Source organism: Catharus ustulatus, chromosome 1, assembly GCF_009819885.2.
Source record: "Catharus ustulatus isolate bCatUst1 chromosome 1, bCatUst1.pri.v2, whole genome shotgun sequence".
In the NCBI taxonomy this organism is placed as follows: domain Eukaryota; kingdom Metazoa; phylum Chordata; class Aves; order Passeriformes; family Turdidae; genus Catharus; species Catharus ustulatus.
The window spans coordinates 56,502,973-56,522,897 of record NC_046221.1 but is presented as its reverse complement, the minus strand read 5'-3'; the positions used below and the strand labels follow the sequence as shown (position 1 = coordinate 56,522,897).

General features: G+C 41.5%; 1 long non-coding RNA gene across 9 annotated transcripts in view; it reads left to right on the top strand.

The window, feature by feature from the left end:
* The window catches only part of LOC117002412, a 160,645-nt gene that overhangs the window by 108,219 nt on the left and 32,501 nt on the right, over positions 1–19,925 (top strand). For 6 of the 9 annotated variants that reach the window (XR_004419289.1, XR_004419286.2, XR_004419287.2 and 3 more), the window contains 5 exons: positions 1,045–1,141; positions 1,626–1,692; positions 11,429–11,583; positions 13,437–13,679; positions 15,197–15,272. This is a non-coding gene — a long non-coding RNA (uncharacterized LOC117002412). Of the gene's footprint in view, positions 1–1,044; positions 1,142–1,625; positions 1,693–3,119; positions 3,319–8,000; positions 8,089–11,428; positions 11,584–13,436; positions 13,680–15,196; positions 15,273–19,925 lie in introns of all 9 variants that reach the window. The other 3 variants (XR_004419282.2, XR_004419284.2, XR_004419288.2) reach the window with 3 other exon arrangements.

Sequence of the window (19,925 nt, the reverse complement as noted above, 5' to 3'; positions counted from 1 at the left end):
GAATGGCAGTAGAGGCTTTTATTTATTCATTGGCTGTTGGAGATTTTGATTGAAAATTTCTGTAAGTTCTTAATCTTTGGCACAAGTTTTAAGTCTCTGTTGAATCCATTAAAACACTAGGTTGTAGCAAAGAGGCACATCATTCCATCTTTAGGCACTTTACTCCCATTTATATCAATGGAAATTAGATAATTCACACATCTGGTCCTTCGTCTAACTTTCCCAACTGTGTCCTTGGGGTGCTGAACTTGAGACACTGAAAAGGGCCAATTTTTAATGCTAAGAAAGTCACTTGCAGCTCTAGGTAGTTACAGTGAGTAAAACTTGGCATTCCAAAGTGGAGGCATCTAATGTCCCTAATTACTAGTAATCTATTTTATACCTTTATTTGCTTTTACGTAAAGGCAGGCAAAACAATATACAGCTTCTCTAGCTATATTTGTGTCTTCCATCTTTAATTTCACATTGACACTGAGGTCATGGGCTCAATCCCTATACTGGGCATTCACTTTAAATGGACTTAATGAACCTTGTGGGTCAATTCCAACCCAGAATGTTCTGTGAAATCTGTCAATTTAACGTACATTGAAAGTATGTTTCTTTTTTTAACTTTGAGAAAGGTTTTTCTCCACTATTTCTTGCTATTCTTTGATCAATTGTAAATGTCCCTTTTCATACTTATTATTCTCACTTTTCAAATTTGTTACTAAAAATACACACATGCAGATGTGCCAGTACACATACATCTGCATCCATAATTACTGTTTAAGTGATTACACATAAAGGCTGTGCATTTTTCATGATATAGTAAAAAACTCATTAAAATATAGTTTTTATTGTGCACTATGTATAATGTCCATCATTCTCATTTACGTAATATGTGCACTTCAGATCTATGTTTAAATTCAACACAGCTTAAAAGGCAGGCAATTGCTTTTCTACAAAGAATTTATTTTTCTCTAGGTAGGTGAGACACTTTCTTTTAATTTCTCATCACAGAACATTCTTTCAAGTCTCTTGATAATTTCATTGTTTTTTGCCTAGAACACTTCCAGGCAGTTAACTGGTTTCAGAAATAAATACAAAAATTCAGAGGATGTCAAAACCAGCATGAAGATCCGCACGCTGATCTTACGAAATAGTAAGTACCCAGAATGCAATCCAGACAATACATTTATCTGCAGGCACTTCCTTGTAGTATTTGTAGCCCATGACTGAAACTTTAAATACTGCCAAATCAAAGTGAGATTTTTCGGCTCTCTAATGGTGGGGCTCTGACCTGCCAATCTTTAATCACCAGCTTGTGAGCACACTGTTGTACAGCTTGGAAGAGAGATCCTTATATTCAGTGACCCCCAGCTCTGTGACACTGTTCCCCATGGCAGTGCCTCACAGCAATCCTTCTCCTACAGCACTGAGTATTTGGGTCAGGTAGAATGACTTTGTGTCTTCCTGGACACACATCTAAACATCTTGTTAGCAGCTTGCTGGGTTGTCTCTGCCTCAGAAATATGCTTGGTGGCCTTCCTTGGCAGTAGCTGTAATGATGCAAAGCTGGGGATAAGTATGCTGATCATATTCTAGGTACTGGCTTTTGCAAGGGATGTTTTCTTTTTTTAACACAGGAGAGTAGAGACAAAGAGGCCGAGGGCTCCTGGTAGGGACTCCGCAGCTGACAGCAGTTGAACATGGGTAAGTCTTGTGTGAGAGTGTATGGAAAACAAGGATGGGCTCATCCCAGCCCTCATACTTGCAGGAAGGGGCAACTAAGCCAGGACTTTGCCCTTTTTCAGAAGTCTATGATTTTCAAATAATTTTAAGAGTACCATGTCTGTGGTTCAGACATTCTTCTGCTTTAACTTTGATCCTTGCTTTCACATCATGTTGTGCTGGTGGGGAGGTTAAACTGGAAGTTGGAAATGCTCCTCTGAAGCCCCAGATCAGTTTCCAAGAAGTGTGCATGAGCCTGGGGCAGCACAGGGTGGGACTGACTGTCCTGCAGGGTTTCACCTCCCTGGAAAGGAGTTGTAAGAGCTCTGGGGCCCCAGGGAATGCAAGAGAAGGGCATTGCATCAGAAATGTCTGGGTTTGAAGCAGGTGGGACCCCATGGACTGAGCCCACTCACAGCAGACTGGTGACCTTACACAATGGGACTGAGCCAGGTTGTGACAGATGGTGTCCCTGGATCTGAGACTGGGTCCTGGCTCTTACTGTTTAGTTAATTAATCATGAGGAACATAAAAATTAACTTGGTAAACTGTGTATACAGTATAAACCCTCTGATTTTGTAGACAGCAAATCCTGTGCTGGAGTAAAATTACAAGTATAATCAAAGTTGCTGGTAGATTTTGATGTTTTCCTCATGGCTCTTGTCAATTTATTCCCAGAAGTAAATTTGAAAGGACATTACTAAAAGACCTAGTTTCTGACAAGGTTTATTGGATAGGGAGGACTGATGGGATAGAGCCATTCCTGGTGCTCACATATACCTCAGGAGCATTTATCTTTAGCAAGGTCTCAGTGAAAAACTGACTCAGTGGAGTGTATTTTCCACATCTAACAAAATTGGCTAAGTGATGTATCTTACAGCAGGTAAATGTTGAAGTCTGATTTCTGAGACTTTTGCCTGAAATGTTTTACTTATTTAAGAAGGAAAGAAAAAGAGACAGAAATATCCACCCTCTGTTGACACTGGCTGACATCCCTATGCCAATAGGAGAACTGAATAGACTGGGTTCCTTGCTGTGTTTTGGGGTGCAGGCTGCAACATGTAGAAGGGCTGTGCCTATCAGAGGCAAACCATCATTTTGTGTATCCAGAATGGCACAGGAAATCAGAGACAGCAAGGCAAGGATGAGCACTGGCATGAAGCCTTTTCTTGCAGGCACACCCTCCATGCCAGCAGCTCGAAGGGAGTCAATTGTCCTAGTTAAACCCTCAGAGGAATGTCCTTCCCTTTGGTGAGATTCCAGATAACACACACACACTTTAAAGCATTTTTCTATCCCAACAATACTAGTCTCTGGGCAAGAGACCCATCCTCTTTAGTCAGTTCTTTTGAGATGTGGGTGATACCTCTGCCAAGATAGTAATTTACCTCCACAGTGGCTTTTTCCAGCAGGTTTCCAGGAATGAGAAGAACAGCTGGAGAAACTGAATGCTGTGCTTCTTTGGTGGGAGGAAATTCTCTGTACTGCAATATTAGTACTCACTGCCTGTTGCGGTCACCAAGCACTGTCATCAAGGAGCTTTCAAGGGGCTGTAAGGAAATGGGATGTACTGGAGCTCTCACGCTTGAGCTATTCAAGTCCTGAAGGGTAATGCAGGGAGTATGTTTATCATGTAAACAGTGAACCGTCTGTAAAAAGGGAAGTTTTATGCAGTGATGGAGTTGTGGGAAATGAGAAACCACAAATTAATGAGAAACACTACCGAGGTTAAAGTTATTTACTGATTAGATTTGATTTCACTTTGTTTGGTCAGATTGGAAGGGGGAAAAGACATAGTACTGTGTGATAAATCTTTTACTGGCACAGATCTGAGATTATTCATAAGTGAGACTAACCCACATCAGTACCAACAGCTTATGCTGTACCATTCTGCCAGCTGGATATGCCAGCTGAACAGCTGCTTCAGGCAAATTTTCTTAAACCTTACTAGAAATTGTCTCTTTTCTGTTTACCTGTGGTGGTCCAGTAGTGTTTTCTGGTATTTATTCTTTAGGGGAATTTTGGAGAAATAAATAAATCACTAAAAATACCACTGTAGTTATATTGTGACTAGAAGCAACCCAACTTCCCAGTCTAATTTCTTGGGACCTTCCAAGTATAGTTACCGGGGTGTGTAGAAAATCAGGAATCTCCCCTTTCTATTCAGGTCATGCCTTGCCCTCAAGGTTACGCAGAAAATTACTTCTGTCCAATAGCAGGATTTAATCTGATTGCTCTTTTTAGCTAAGGTGATATATTTGGGGACTGTTTCTCCAGTTTGAAGAAAGGCTGAGAATGGTGGGATGGTAGAGGATACTTAGGAGCAGAGAAAAGGCACAAGTTTAAAGGTTGGGTACTTTTTTGTTGATGCAATTTATGACAAAATACCAATCTCTGATTATACAGAAATCAGAGTAATGACTTGCAGCCCAGGACAGTGACATTTGAGGTGAAGGAGAGGGTTTTTTACAAAGATAGGGACAATAGTATAAACTTGTTTTGCGTAGGAGTTTCAACTGCTTATTAAACCTTTGCCTGCCTGAAAAGAAAGAAGGAAGAAGAAAGAGAATGTCTAAATTCTAAAGCTGGTTTGGCCTTAAGAATTCAGGGCATACTTAACTCACACATAATTGCCATGCATCCATTGCTTCTAGCATGCAGCTGGCTTGCATTTGACCAGCTCAACACATGGCAAAAAGTTGTTTGTTGCATCTCTCCTTTGGACTTGGCTCAATTGCTTTTGTTTGTTGCAATGCAACATAATTTATGCAATATTGCTGTAAAAGTGAGCTTGAAAGAAATAAGAAATCTTGGATTGCTTCAGGAATGTTTTTCCTGTACTGTGGTCATGTTTCACTTGTAGTTTATGACCAAATTTTTAATTCTTGAATTTACTATATCACTATGATGTGAATGTACAAAATTATAAAAAGTAAAAGCATGTGAGTATGTGAGAAAGATACAATATTCCCCTCCACATTTCATCATATGAGGAAAAAAATAGCCAAATGGGAAATTATTTTCTCCTACACACAAGAAGTAACAGAGGGGAATTTCAAAAATGAAGTGTCTGCACAGATTGAAAGCAAAACTTCTGAAACTATTCAGAACTCTAACAGATGAGATATGCCTACAATACTGACAACTATCAAACTCTACAGGAAAATATTTTAACTTCCCAGGTGCTACAGATGTGTATCACTATTTCAGAGCATCACAGTGTTCTGTGTCTAGAAGTGCAGCTTTGACTTTCTGTGTGTAAGCCAAGAGAATAATTTCTGGACGTAAATTCGTCTTAGGACAAGGTCAGGTCTGAGTTCAAAGAAATCTAAGGTTTCAGTTCAGATTTGTTTATCCTGAAATCTTGCCAGACCTCTATTGTCCGTTATGTCCTCTGTGTCTATTAACATAGCAGTTCAGTGATGGTGATTAATACACAGGAGCCCACAAAGAGCTCCTTGGTCATGTTTTACCACCTAATTGAAAATAAAATTGAGAGTCTTCTTTTCTTTTCATGATGCTGATGGAGAAGTGGTATCCTTGGGGCTCATAAAAATATTCCTATCTGTATCACATTTTACAACAATAAAACTTCTGACGGATAAAATCCATCTCCGTGTTCCAGCTTCTCCCCACTAATGACGCTTATTGTGTAATGCTGTCATAGTTACTGGGTCTTATTTACGTAAAAGTTCTGATAATCTTTGTATCTAGACCAACAAAGAGCAAGATACTTCCTGAGATTTCTGAAAAGAAGTTCAGAAGACCTATAGAAAAAGTTTGGATCTGTGACAATATATAACCATTTCTTCATAAGGCCACTTGATAAATGACTGACAAGTCAGCAGTGTGGAAGCTGCAATATTAAAGTCACACTTCTACTGATATTTCCACCATCAAGTATCAATATATCACCTGATATCAAACTTGAAGCAGACTCAGTTTCTACTGAAAATTCACAGTATCTGAATCCAATGGCCCCACCCTTTGGCATTTTGCATATGATTCCTTCATTATGGAGTGCTTGTGGGTTTTGATTTAATTATCCCCCTAAGACTTCATGCACAAAAATGTATATTTGGAGTGCTATTCTCAATATGAGCAGTTTGTCAGTCAAGGCCTTTCACTCTAGTTTAAATGTTCCTGAAATCCAGAAGGGCTCTGATTTCATAGGTCTAGTAGAGGTTTTTCACAAAACCAGAGGTATTTTCAAGATACCCAGAACCACAAATTCAGCCCCCATTGAATTTCAGTTTCCCTTGCAGGTCATTATTGTTTTCACCACTTTACAGTGGTACTGGCCAAAATCAATCTTTTACAACTCCACTTCCTACTCATACAAAAAGTTGGGACTTTTTAATTAGAGCTATTTATATTTTCGAACTGAGGAAGACATTCTGAAAAAGGAATTGTTTCTGCAGCCAATTTGGGGACCTTCTGTCTACAAAATCTGCTCTAGACACTTTCCCACCACAACTTTCTTTCCATTATTAGGAACTTACACCACTTTGTATTTAGCTTGGTATTTTGCCAAAAAATGTTCTTTAGGTCTCTATAGTACAAAATCTGACAGAAAGCATAACACAAGGAAAAAAAAAGGTATTTTTAAGTCCCTATTTTTTTCCATTTTCCCATCAGAAAAAATTTTTTTAAATATTAGTAGTATAAATCCATCTCTGTTCCAGTTTTTGCTCTGGTTATTTATACTCTATAAATGTGATCCATGTAGAGAAGTCAAACGTTATTAAATCCATTCAGATAGTTCTTCAATCTCTTCAGGAGCTGAATGTACCTGGCACAGGCAATGAATATTTCCTTTTGGTTTCTGAGCTAGAAATAATACTTGAAGTAAATTATTTTCTGCTGTGATAATGATGATAGTACCAGACGTCCTGAGTGGAAAAGGTCAGGGAGGTTCTGATCCTGAGTCTCATTCTGATATTGTGTCTTACTTTTCTGCCCTAAGAAAACTCATCTGGGATTCTGTCTGTGGTTTTCAGTAAGAACAGTCCTTTTCTCTCTTCCTGCACAATTTTTCAGCCAGATTGACTGAACTACAAAAAGGTCAAATGACTTACTTGAAGGGTAAATCATGAGTCAGTAGCACAGCTAGCCCTGAATCAAATCCTTTCCTGTCTTCCAGTTCAACCACTAGACAACACACAATTGCTTTTATTAACCAAAAAGCTTTAATGAAGTCAACATTAGCTGTGGTATGTGCTAGCATGAGTCCCTGAACAGTTTTAGTATACATTCGTATGGGTCTGTGAAAATCACTCACATTCTACCAGCAATTCTTAAGGCATGTGGCAGACAGCAGACCTGGTGTCCCTCTCTGTGCATGCCTTATGTCCTGCCTGGGCATTTCACTGCTTGCACACGCAAGCCATGCAGGCACTGGGAGCTGGTGTACATGATCCTGGTCCATGGCTGAACTACAGCCTTTGCTCTCAGTCCTCACTTCAGCTGCCCTTTCTTTGCAGGCAAGAAGAGGGGAAAGGGCCTGTTATTCTGCACTGTAGTCATATGAGATCATGGTTTGGAAAATGTTCAGAAACACTGGAAAAGATAAACTCAACAATCTATTTTGACCTTAGAGTCTACCGATGTTTGTTTTAGCTGACCTATATGCATCTGCACATATTTTGGCAGATAGATGCCTGAAAACTTTGTAAAGAGGCTCATGGCAAATTCTGTATAAAATTAAAAAAAAAAAAAAAAAAGCTTGAGCCGGCATCTCTTCTCATCTAAAGCACGATTGGCTTTGTCTACATTACTTCTAGCAGCTGACTCAACTGCTGCCCTCTGCCTCTCTAGGCAATCTGTGCTGACACTTCACAACTCAAATTATTCGGTTAAACACTCAGGGAATATTTATTGCCCTCCCTTATTGAAATGAGTGTGTCACTTATGTATATGATGTAAAGCATTCAAAAAAATATAGAATGAAATATAGAATGGTTTGTATTACAAAGTCAACAGTACAGAAGTACAGAAGTGTCCTCAGTGAGGATTTCTTTCCTCTTATTCTACATTTTGCAGTACAGAGAGCTTCCCCCCACCTTCTCTTTTTACGGAATAATGCCAAGTACTGCCTTTCTCGTAGTAAGACTCTATTTGCAAAGATTTTCCAAAGTTATTCTACACAGTTGCCTGAGTATGTGAAGAAAAGGTAATAGGAAAAAGAAATGGTTTTAAAATGATACAGAAGATTTGACTTTTCAGTTCTTCAAAGCCAGGAAATTAATATTGAATCATCTGACTGTGCTGTGATGTTTCAACTCATACAGCACCCAAGATAACCACTGTTCAGAGACCCTGCAGTAACTCAGCAAAATGGGATGACTGGAGGATGACGTTTCTACTATAAATCATCAGGTCTGTAGTGTATATGTGTAACAGACAGGACTTGAGAAGTAGGGAAAAATGGGACTGTTGTGAAATGCCAGAAGGACTTTTAGCATGTTTCTTTTACTGATGACTGGTTGGCAGCTCAAAAAAAAAAGCTCTCTAGTATAAGGTCATCATATAAATTAAAATGGAAAGAGCTACTATTAGATTCTCTTTTCCATTCCCTGTCACTGTGGAATTGTTCCCTACAGTGTTCTTGAGTGTTTTGTCCAGTTTTCTCTGAAGTAACTTAAGCAACAGGGTTTTCATTGCTTCTCCTTGGAATCCTACCCCACACTGTAGTAGATCTCATTAACAGGAAATGTTACTCTAACACATAAATCTTCCTGCTCTCCATTTCATCTCATTAATTCCACTTATACTCCCTTTTCTGGTCCTAATCAATCCCTTTGCCTTAAGTGTTTATATCCTCCTAAGACTGATGGGGAATTATCAGAGCCCAATTAGATATCATTCAGCCAAGATATGTGCAGAGCCATTCCCTTCATTTTCCTTCAGCCCACATCTAAGCCCTGGTTCATTTTTTCCCCTCTCTGAAGTCCCTTCAGTTTGTCATCAAGTTGCCCTCGATGTAAGTGTAAGAGAGTTCTGGTCCCTACACTGCAGAGAGAGATGTGGTGATCAGGTTTCCAGAACACCAGCAATCCCCAACTCACCGCAAAGTCAGATGGAGTGGCCACAGAGACCACTCAGGAAGAAGGAAATAGAGGAGAGTAGCAGTTTGCAGTGAAAGAGCAAAATAAAATGGCAACCAAACAGCACAAGCAGTGTCCCTCCATGGAAAAGAGCCACAGGAAAGCTTTGAATGAGTCCTGGGAGCTACACCACCACAGTGAGGCATGGCACCATGGCTTACACCCTGGCTGGCAGCCCTGAGGATTGTTGGTGGTGTAGAAATGTCCCCAGATCACTCCATGGTCACCCCAGGCCAGTTGTGGCAGGCAGGGTTGGTGTCACCACTTTACCAGCATTGCAAACCACTCCGTGCTGCCCTGCGCCATGACATCATGAGTGGCAGCGATCTGGGTGAGCGCGGATTTTGCAGATGGACAAAGCCCACTCTGTGTACAGGTTTTTTTCCCTTGTGGCTGTAAAATTAAGGAGCGGGAGAGAAACCTGGGCTGTGTCATAGTCTCCTGGTGGTCCGCTCCCTCCACTCAGCCCTGCAGACCATCCAAAACGTTGTCATTTTACCCAGGAAGGCAAGTAGGCCTGGGGTAGATCCAGAACAGATTACAACACAATCAATTCACAGGGAGGGGTATTTTTGAAGGAGGAATATTTTTTTTTCTCTGGCTGGCTGCCAAAAATAAATAAATGCTGTAAGTATAATGTAATGTTTTTAGAGAACACAGTGATGGAAAGAGAAAGCTCATTTCTATATCCACATTAAAGGGAGAGAGAGGGTTATTTGATTTTTTGCAGCACTGTGCAAAGCAGTCTGAGGGCATATAAGGTATAAGTGCCAGTATTTCACAGTAGAATTTGAAACACAGTCATAGTCTGAAGAAACCAGTGTTTCGTTTCTAATCAGAACAATGTACTATGGCTGTTTGGTCTGTATTTCAGCATCAAAAAGCCTCTGCCTGAACCTTTTGTGACCTTCAGAGAGTTTTGCATAATTAGCTTGATTAAAGACACAGCACAGTTTTAGCACCAGAGACCATAAACCACAAATTACTGAGGATCACGTGTTTTGCAAAATAATACCATTCATGTGATTATTTGTTTTGCTCTCATCATTTTTGAAATATTACTCCATTGCTTTGACTTGAATTTCTGGTTGTAACAGATAGCCAGTTCCCAAATAACATGTAAGTCCTTACAAAAATGTTTCCATTGCATAAAAAAGACTTATTGGATTTCTGTAAAGTCATAGAGCTGTTTGATATTTGTATTAGGGATGTGACTGAAAAACACCAGCAGTACAAAAACTTTCAGCTATCTAGAGTGTCATTTCATAGTGCCTTCCTTAGACTTTGCTTTTACCATTTTGATTTTAGTGCATTAATCTGAAATTTTAAAGTGTGACAAAGTCAATAAAAGACCAGATCAAGAGCATATGATAGATAATACATCAATCAACTTTGACATCCAGAGAGCATTGGGTCATCTTACAGAGTGCAGTTTGGGGACTGCTCTGATCAAAGAATCCCGAAGATAGCTGTGGGGGCTTGCAACAGAGGGGAGTACTGTCATAGTGTTCCTTGGACCGTGCATACACAGCGCACAGAGCCCAAAGAATTGCCAGGATGGACATACCTGGCAGTGGGACCCACCTGCCTCCTGCATGCTGAAACAGAGACTGCCTAGTTCTTTTCCTCTCCACTCACACAAGAAGTAGTAATTTTCCACTGCCTGAGGGTGGTGGAAAGAAAAGTTCCCTAGATGTCCCAAGCATCCCAGATGGAGAGCACTTTTATAGGATCATCTCCAGCCAAACACTATTTTTCCTCGCGGCTTTGGTGCAGAGTGGCTGTGTATCCCTGCCCACCTGCTTGCCTTTACTAATAGGTTTCCTGACAACCTGTCCCTCTAACTAGGGATGAAAAGAACTTGGGCAAGTGCAGTTGGGTTCATACAGTCTGTGTTCATGTGCCTATGCACTACGTAAGGCCAAGTTTACATCTCCTGCTCCTCCTGTTTCCAGTAGCTACTAGGCTGATGAAAATGGTCAGCTACATTACAGGGCTTGCAAGCTATTTCAAGTAACCTTGCCCTCATCCACTCTGTACCTACAGCCTTCATGGTCTGCTGGAAAGACTGCATAGATTTATGCAACCCTCTGCTGTTAGCACACTCTCATTGCTGCAAAAGATCTCAGCTTGAGACCTTCATGCGTTAAAAGAAATTAAGGAAGTTGCAAAATCTGTTGGTACAATAATAACAGTGGGTGTTCTTACAGAAACCAGTATAAGCTGGTTGAGTGGCACATCTGGGACGGTTTTAAGAAGCAACTTGATTAATACCACAGATGACTGCTATTTAAAGCCATTCATTTTGATGCATAGTTTGGGGGAGGTTCAGTTTACCCCTAAGGAAAAAGCAGGAGTTAATACAGACAGTGAGTGTTTGTGCTCCACTGGACGGTATTGATCACTGGTGATTTAGATTTGATATTTTAAAAGTGAGGAAATTGATTACAATACATATGAGGACATTTCAGTGGGGCAAAAAGTGCAAGAAAAACAGTGGCAAATCCCTCTGCCCTTTAGATCAGACATTTAAACCGAAGATTGAGTGTGACAATCTTATTGGGAAAATAAATACATTCGCATGTTGGTAATTCAAATTTTCCTGTTTCCAGCATTCTCCTTTCAGGGCTGTAATCTTATGATCAGGGTTGAAGACTCATGGATTGGAGCAACTTGGAAGAAACTTGTATTGTGTTAAGGAATGGGATGCCAGAGTACTCATCCAAAGGCAATGAAGTAAGAAAAAATAGATGGGATACTGGCACAGGTATATACTCTAAGTAATGAGATATAGCTGTTGCTAACCAGGATTAGAAAATCCACACACTGACTATTTGTAATAGATGAGAAGAAGAAGCTGGAAGCCTTTTACTTAAAAGGGTTAAGCTTCACATGCATCATTGAGAAAGTGAGGAGTGAGCTAGCAAAAGTGAAGGACCATACAGCTTATAAAGGACCCCATAGCTGAATTTCCTTAGTAGAATCTATGGGGTATTTTCCATTGAGCATGATCTGAGCATCTATGTTCAGAAGTAGGTGGAGATGGGTGGTGAATCCTGTTACCACACTGTAACTCTTCAGAAGCCGTATGACAATGTCATGTCTTTGGGGGACAGAAATGTTTCTCCTGATATAAGAGAGCCTAAGATGGATGCACCTTTTGGGATGAACAGATTTTAGGCACATTCAGCTCAGCATACGGACTAGTTACGGCACCATATGGAAGGTGACGATATTATGGCAATAGACGTAATGGATCTGATTGTGATCTGGCTTGCACCAGTTCTAGGCAGATGCAACTCCTTCAGCTTTAATGGACTTACCACAGCTTCACACCAAATGAAGTGAAACAAGTTTTGGGTACAATACATCTGCATTAAGCAATGAAAGACTGGTGATTTGTGTGATATCTTTTTTAATTTCTCTCTTTTTTTTTAAACTAAAGTGCTAGCATGTTGTGTGGGGAGGCTTTTTTTATTCTTATTAACAGTTGGCATTCTGTTTGTTGTAAGCTGTGTGTGGGTTTCTGTGCAAGACAAAGGCATGGCACTGCTCTGGCTGGGAAGCTTTGTGCCAGTTCTTCACTGAGGAACTTCACAGCAGTTTTGGACATATTTTTCTACATTGGGAGTGGAAGGAAGAAAACAGAGCATGTGTGCACAGCAAAGGCAAACTTTTCAAACCTGGTTAATCTCATTGTACCCATGCTGTGCAAACCTCGGCTGCTCTAAATTAAATGTAGCTGGAGGAAGCGAAAGCACAAGGATTAAAAGAGAGAAAACAAAGGAGAGAAGCAGTGAAGAACACGAGGAGGTAGCAAGATAGGGAGAGAGCATTGAGCAGAAGACAGGCTGTGATAGTAGTGCTGTTCTTGTAAAAGAGGCACACAGAGAGAAATATTTTTTGCAGATAAAAAAGACCTAGAGATTTGAAGCTGTGTTGCCTTTCTTCTTTGTCAGAACTTGCCTCCTGACAATCCATTTTGCCCCAATACTCATCAGCCTTTCCTGAGAATAGGTGGCTGGAGACAAGGGGCAAATGCTCTTCTTTTAGAAGAGCTCCCTGCTGGTTTAGCATGTATATGCAAATAGCTGCATAAATTGATATTACCCCTAGTAGGCAATCCTGCATTTGGAAGGAAAATGGGAGGAGGTAAACAGAGTAGGGAAGATGGGAAGCAGCAGAGGTCAGGGCTGAAGAAAACAGCAACAATTTAATTCCATAGCCCTCTTCCTCCTCTTCTACCCTCCTTCTTGGCTGTGGCTGGAGCACATCTGATGTGTAGGCAGCACTCAGGGCCCAGGAATTTGCATGGCCCTGACATTCGCAGGAATAGTCTTCTACAGTCATTAGAAATGCTTTTGTCTTGTCAACATGGAAAACAGCCTGGTTAAGTCCAGGCCTGGGAGGCAGTTGCAGATTAGGGAAATAGTCTTTGGAGTTGTTTGTATGGGCCAATGTAAATCTGAAAAGGACAGTATGCTATTGCTTTACATTTTGGCCGCAACTAAATAATAAAATATGTTGTAAATATAAGAGGTATCTACTTTCAGCTTTGCAGGCTTAAAAAGACTGATGATCTGGATTATAATCAAAGTTTGGGATTTCATTTTCCTATAGGCTGCTTTGATGAAACATGAAGAAAAATTGGCTTTTAAAATGTTATCCTCTGTGCAGAAAGACATTGCCAATGGTTCCAGCTGATCTGTTGCCTTTGCAATTGCTATCTGGCTGTCAAGTAGAAGTCGGTAGAAGAATGTGCTGCAACAGCATGGAGAGACTGGAAAGGCATCCCACAGGCTGACAGCATGTGATGCCCACCTACCTCCTCTACAATTGTCCATGCCACGATACAGGACATGGGTAATACCACTGAACTACGCTTATGTAAGACCAGGGCTTCAACTGCACACACAAGGAGCTAGAGGAGAGTTACAATGTGACCACAGACAGCTGAGCAAGATGTACCTGAAAACAGCTCCTTTGCCACTCTGTCTCTTCTTTTCACACACAGCCCAAGCTCACTGAATGAGAGTCGGGCCAGCCAGCAGAAATGGCCCTGCATAATTTCTTTCATATTTATCTCCTGCACCACATGACCTGTTAGAAAAAGCAGACAAAGAGAAACACATTTACAGTGCTTAAAAAGGGGAAAATAATTGTTAATGTTCCCATGATTCTTGGGGAAAAGATGAGGTGGAAATGCAGCACAAGACACACCATGTGAGTGCATTAGCCATCCTTGCACTCATCTAAGTTGCCACAACAGCTGTGCAATGCCAAGGGCCAGGGTATACACTTCTGCAAAGTTACAGAAGGGAAAATACAGCATTTGTTCTGCTTTTAACTCAGCTGATGTCATAATCAACTCATGTGAAAAGTTTTCTCTTTTGGTGCTTGAATGTTTTAATCTGTTCCATACTTGTATCACTGATAACTCGCCTTTGAATGTTGGCACAATCTGCATTATACTTAACCCAGAGCAATCTTTATTAATGTAATTTTTTCTAATATGTCAAATGCTGCTAGGAAGTTACTCCTCAGTAAGGACTAGCTGTGTGGAGGATTTCAGCTCTTGGAGCTCAGCTGGATTTAATTACCCACACAGATAAGTGTAGCCATTTATTTTCTTTGAACTGGAAAAGGTTGCTTTTCTATTTTTAACCCCTGAAGACAGCTGAGTAATTCAACTGAAAGTCTGCAGTCCAGAAATAACCTTTTTTTTCTTTTTGTCCTATGAGGATCAAATTGTTTCTCATGAGCCAAGGTTTAACCCATAGCTGTTCAGTTCAGTTTTAATATATTCAGGCCAGGTTTTCACAGATTGGTAATAGCCAGAGTCTCTGATATTAATCCAGTGTGGAATTGAGCAACATGGCTTGCAATTTCCTTTTGAGAGAGAGTGCTTTTGCAGGAATATTCACACGGAAAAGTACTGCTTAGTAGGATTCTTCACTGAGTGAGATGCTACTCGACACGTATAAGGGTAGCAAGGTCTCTTCCAAAACAAACATGTATGATCAAATTTCCAAAAGTGCTCTGCATGTTGCCATTAGTGCCACAATGGGGAGAAACTGCGTGCTAAGCACTTAGAAAAATCTGGCCCTTGTTTGAATGTGAATGGGGGCTTGAGCTCTTTAAAAAATCTGGCTGCAATTGTGGGTGCGGAGTACTTAGGAGGCAGTGGTGGTCTTGAACCAGGCCTGCCATTACTGATTTACACCCTTGTCAGCCATTGATTTTCAACAGAGTTACACCCTTCTGGAATTGGAGCAACACAGTCAGACTGCCATAATTTATGAATTAATGCACATATAGATATTTATTTTATTTTATTTAGTTTAGTTTTATTTATTTTACTTTACTTTTTGGTTTTTTAGGAAAATTCTTTTGAAATATTACCCTGTTGCCTGAATCCGTACTGCTCCTGACTGTCTGCCAGCTCCCAGATTAAATGTAAGTCATTACGGAATGTTTTCCTCACATGGGAAAGACTGGAGTGGCCTAGTGTTAGTTTTGCCCTCCGACATTAATTCTAATTACCTCAAAATGCAAACATGTTTGAATTTCCAACAGATGACATTATTTTTTCTTTGACATCAGACATCAAAGAAAGAAAAATAAACATGGGACAGTGACAGTATTAGGCCTCTAGTCATTTTTCAGAGGATTTTTCATGTCCTGTTCCAGACTGGTTCTTCTTTAAGTCTTGTCTCGGATATTAGGGAGGGGAAAGGTTTACAGACTCCAAGACTGATGGAGTCTTTTCCCTTCCAGTTCTCTGAGGCAGATGGGGGGAAGGAAAGAAGCAGTCTGGTTTAGATCAGGGTTGGAGTCTTATTTTTTAGAGGCACACACACGACCCCAGTAGTTTGGTTATTTTCTTAAATTTTTTAGCTTTTTTTCTGAATATTTGTGGATGATACTGCTGCATTTAAAAATTACAATAATACAAAGAGAACAGAAATTTGTACATGTGAATGAGAAGCTCAGAATTTTGCAGATGTTTAGTACTTTTGGGAGATCATTGTTCCGATAGGTGTCACAGCAGCTGAAAGCTGATATTGCCAGATATTCCCCCTACCGGGCACTGACCTTTAGGACCTTTCAAGTCCGTAGGATTTATAAATGGACCAATCAAGGGAGCTGCTTCTATTTGTTCATGTCATGGTTTGGGAGGTGCTAGCTTGCACCCACATGGTTTTTATGAGGTTGTGGCAATGGTAACTCCCAGTCAGCTTTCATGGATCCTGACACAGAACCATGATCCTCTCACCTACACCACTGACTGCACCCAGCACCCACTTCTCCCCAGTTTTTGCCAGGCTCCTGGGCTGGCTCTGGAGGAGAGCATCTCTGCATCTGAAAAACAGAAATAAATTGAATAATACCACTGGTCAATCTGACAGACACCATAGAGAGATGTAAAGGCTCCATGATTAGAGATCCTGATTGTGTTTTGGTGATAGTAAAATCCATGCAAGAAATCAAATTATGAGAAAATTACAGAAGTCTCTTCCCAGGGCCTGGGAGAACAAGGTTATTGCAGGACATTTCAAAGATGCACTATGTAGGCAGTGCTGTGCAGGGAAGCTTCAACAATATATCTGTGCTATTTGCTCCTCACTTTTTTGAGCACTAAACCTGACTCCCAAGTTTTAAATGATCAACTTGCAATGGACCCAGCCTGCAGGTGCTGCTGCTGGGGTTTTGCAGTGCATCAGTTCAGGATGCTTCTTTCTTTCCCTGATGGAAAAATACAGTAATTTCACGATTCCAAGCCGCACCATTTTGACTAAAATTTTGCTCCCACACCGGAAATATGGCTTACACTCAGGGGCGGCTAATATGTGAATAATTTTCTGACATTTCCAACCCCAGAAGTGCAAACCGAGGTGCTGAGCCAAGCACCGGCCAGTAAAACCCGGGTTTACGTGATTGTTACAAATTGGTTACTCTGTTGCGCGGTGGGTGGAGCCGGGATCCCTGCTGGCAGCACAGGAGGGGGAGGGAGGCAGGGGAGCTCCCTCCTTCTCTCCTCTCCTGCAGCCTGGGGGAGGCAGGGGCTCCGTGCTACCATCCCCACGTCTCGGGAGGGAGGCAGGGGGCTCCCTCCTGCCTGCCGCCGCGGGAGCAGGGGCGCTCCTTCCCCTCCTGCCACTGCCGCCATGGGTGCCAGCAGGCTCCCGTCCCCGCCTGCTGCAGGAGCGGGGGAGCTCCTTCCCCTCCTGCCGCTGCCGCCGTGGGTGCCGGCAGGCTCCGTGCCCCCCCGCCACTGCGGGCCAGCGCCGGGCCAGGGTGAGCGAGCCCAGCAGCAGTGGCGGCCGGCCCCGAGTGGTCCCGCTGAGCGGCAGCGCCGAGCTGGGCCCCCTCAAGCGGGCTAAGCCCTTACGGCCCGAGCTGAGCCAGTAAACCCCCGCCCCTGATCCCGGGATTCTGTTACTATTTGGCAACTTTGTTGCACGCGAGTCCTCGCTGCGAACGACAGAGCGGCTTATAATTGGGTGCGGCTAATTTACGGACAAAGAACGAAATGTTTACCAACGCCCGGCAATGCGGCTTATAGTCAGTGCGGCTTGTAATCGTGAAATTACTGCAGATCCTTTCACTGCATTGGGCAAGTAGTAGTTCTTTACAACACACACCCTCCCCCTCCATGCTTCCAGCCCCTGCTCCATTTAAAAAGTGCAGAAACAATTTTATTTTATGTTAATAAATGACAATAAATAAATAAATAAGCCATGTGCTCTGCAGTTGTTGCCTGCAGTGTGAGCTCTAGTGTTTTGAAGTGTTTCTAATTGGGACCCACAAATGTTTGTAACAAAACTTGGCAAAATCTTGGGCTGAAGCCTCTGGGCAGCTCAACCAGTTTCACGCCCATCCTCCTGATCCATTTTCCTTTGATGCGTGCCCAGGGCAGGCAGTAGCTCCTCAGGGGCCCTGCAAGGGCTGTGGACTGGAGTGACTGGGCTGAAAGGCATCAGGCAGCTCACCTCAGGCTCCCTAGAGAGTGTTAATCCTCATGCTGAAGCCTTTAGAGGCCCTAAAATGAATTTTACTTTTCTCGCCTCTTCTTGCAGTTTGACAGCATAGCTTAGAGTCTGGTACTGTCAAACTGGTTTTTTTCCATTCTCTGCAATATCTGTAAGCTACACCATGACACTACTTCTCCCAGGAAGAATAGTAAAAAGGTACATGGTAGAGAGAAAACATTTGATTGAGGTTATCTTTCCAAAATTGCCTACAGACTCCGAGAGAGGTCTAACAGGAGACATCCTGAAGGGCTCATTTGAAAACAAGGGTACTGAAAAGCTGCCCTCCAAAAGTCAGCATTTCCATTTGAGTGCTTAAAAATGAATGTACTTGAAATCAAGCTTTGTATGGAAATTTGAACCAGCCCAAATACTAATACTGGCAACAGCTCTGCATGTTGGTAGAGCATACCAGTCCTCATCAGGCAGAGTGTATCATTTAGGGGTATGTTTTCAAAATTAGTTAACCCAAATGTTCTTACAAATGGCTTTGATTATTCTCTGTCTGTACAAGACCAGATTTTTGTAAGGGAATGGACAACTGCCTGAGGAGAAATGGTGGTGGGGTATGTGGGTATCCTTTTTCGCACACATCAGTGCATATTTGGTATATGAGGTGGTGCTTACAGAATTTTCCTTTCACTGTTCAGGCAGTCAGTTTTTGAAAATGTGGCCTGTGGTGTTTCTGTTTCTTTGATGTTCTCAAATGGGATCTAGTTATTTTAACATGTCTATTATATCTAATTTTCTGCTAAGGCCACCTCGAGGCTCTAGAAGAAATCAGACTTTATGTTGTCCGAGCTGTTTCACCCATTTCTGAATGAAAAGGGATTGGTATTTTCTGCTAAAATGACATTCATCCTTCTTGTTTATGATGTGAGAAATCCTCTTGTTCAGAAATGTGCAGTCCTTCCTTTCCACTCAGCAGAGAGTCCATTAGCTGCTAGAAACATTGGGCCAACAAAGAGTGGGTGACTTGTTATCTCTTCTGGATGCTGTGTGATTAATGATAGTCACAGTCCCATGCACACATTCAGAATCAGCCTGATGCTTCACCCAAGGTCATAAAATGAGACCAATTATACTGGAGCAGGTTTACATCTTCAGTAAAATCTGAACTAGACAGGCACTTCTAGGACTCCACCAAGAGAGCAAGTCTTACCCAAATCAGTTTGTGTTCAAGCTGTTGCTATAAACCAGTTAAATGTTTTGCGTGATGTAGGACACTGGTACAACGTGGGCTTTTTCATGAGTGATACTGGGCACCCCCAGCCCTTTGCTGGGATCATTGTATGTACAGAGACTGCTCAATCATTCCTCTGGTCAGGTACCAGCTAAATTGTATCACTAACAACAATGTAAGTGTACAGAGCTGTACATGTGCATGTACAAAATTATGTACATGTGTGATTAAGATTAAGTAGCAATGCATCTGTTAATATTATGTGACTCTTTGGGAGAGAGATTTTTCTAGTACAACTTCAGAAGTGCTTAGGACAACAAGATATTCTCTGTGGGAGTTGTCTACTTTCCACGTGGAAAATACATGATGGGGTTTTGGGTAGGATTGAATGTATTTTGCTGCTTTGAATTACTGTCTGGATGAGTCAAGCTATTTTTTGTCCTGTTGGATCTCTGTGGTGTTGGTGAATAGTTATTTCTGCATGGACGGTGCATTAAAATTCCTGTTAACAGTCAGATTCTCTTCAGCAGCAGATGTTAACTTTTTATATAAAAACAAGCATTTAAAAACAATTCCTCTCTTATCAATACCTGCTTGGCAGTTTCACCCTTTGGGAAACATATGTCTGGATAGGAATCAGAGCTTGTTTTGGGAGAGATGGCCTGTTGCCATACCCCCTTGATGTTTCTTTTAAATCTGGCTGTAGTGCACCTTTAAGATTTGTGGAGGGGTTTTTTTCTCTTTGTTTTATGCCTAGCAGTGGTGCCTTATGCATTCACTAAGAATGAGTCCAGAGATGAAGACAAGAAATTTAGGAAACTGTAAATATTCTTATCTCTACTGCTGGTGTGGGTAGAATGAGTACCCCAGAGAAAAATATTGTTTTGTATGAGG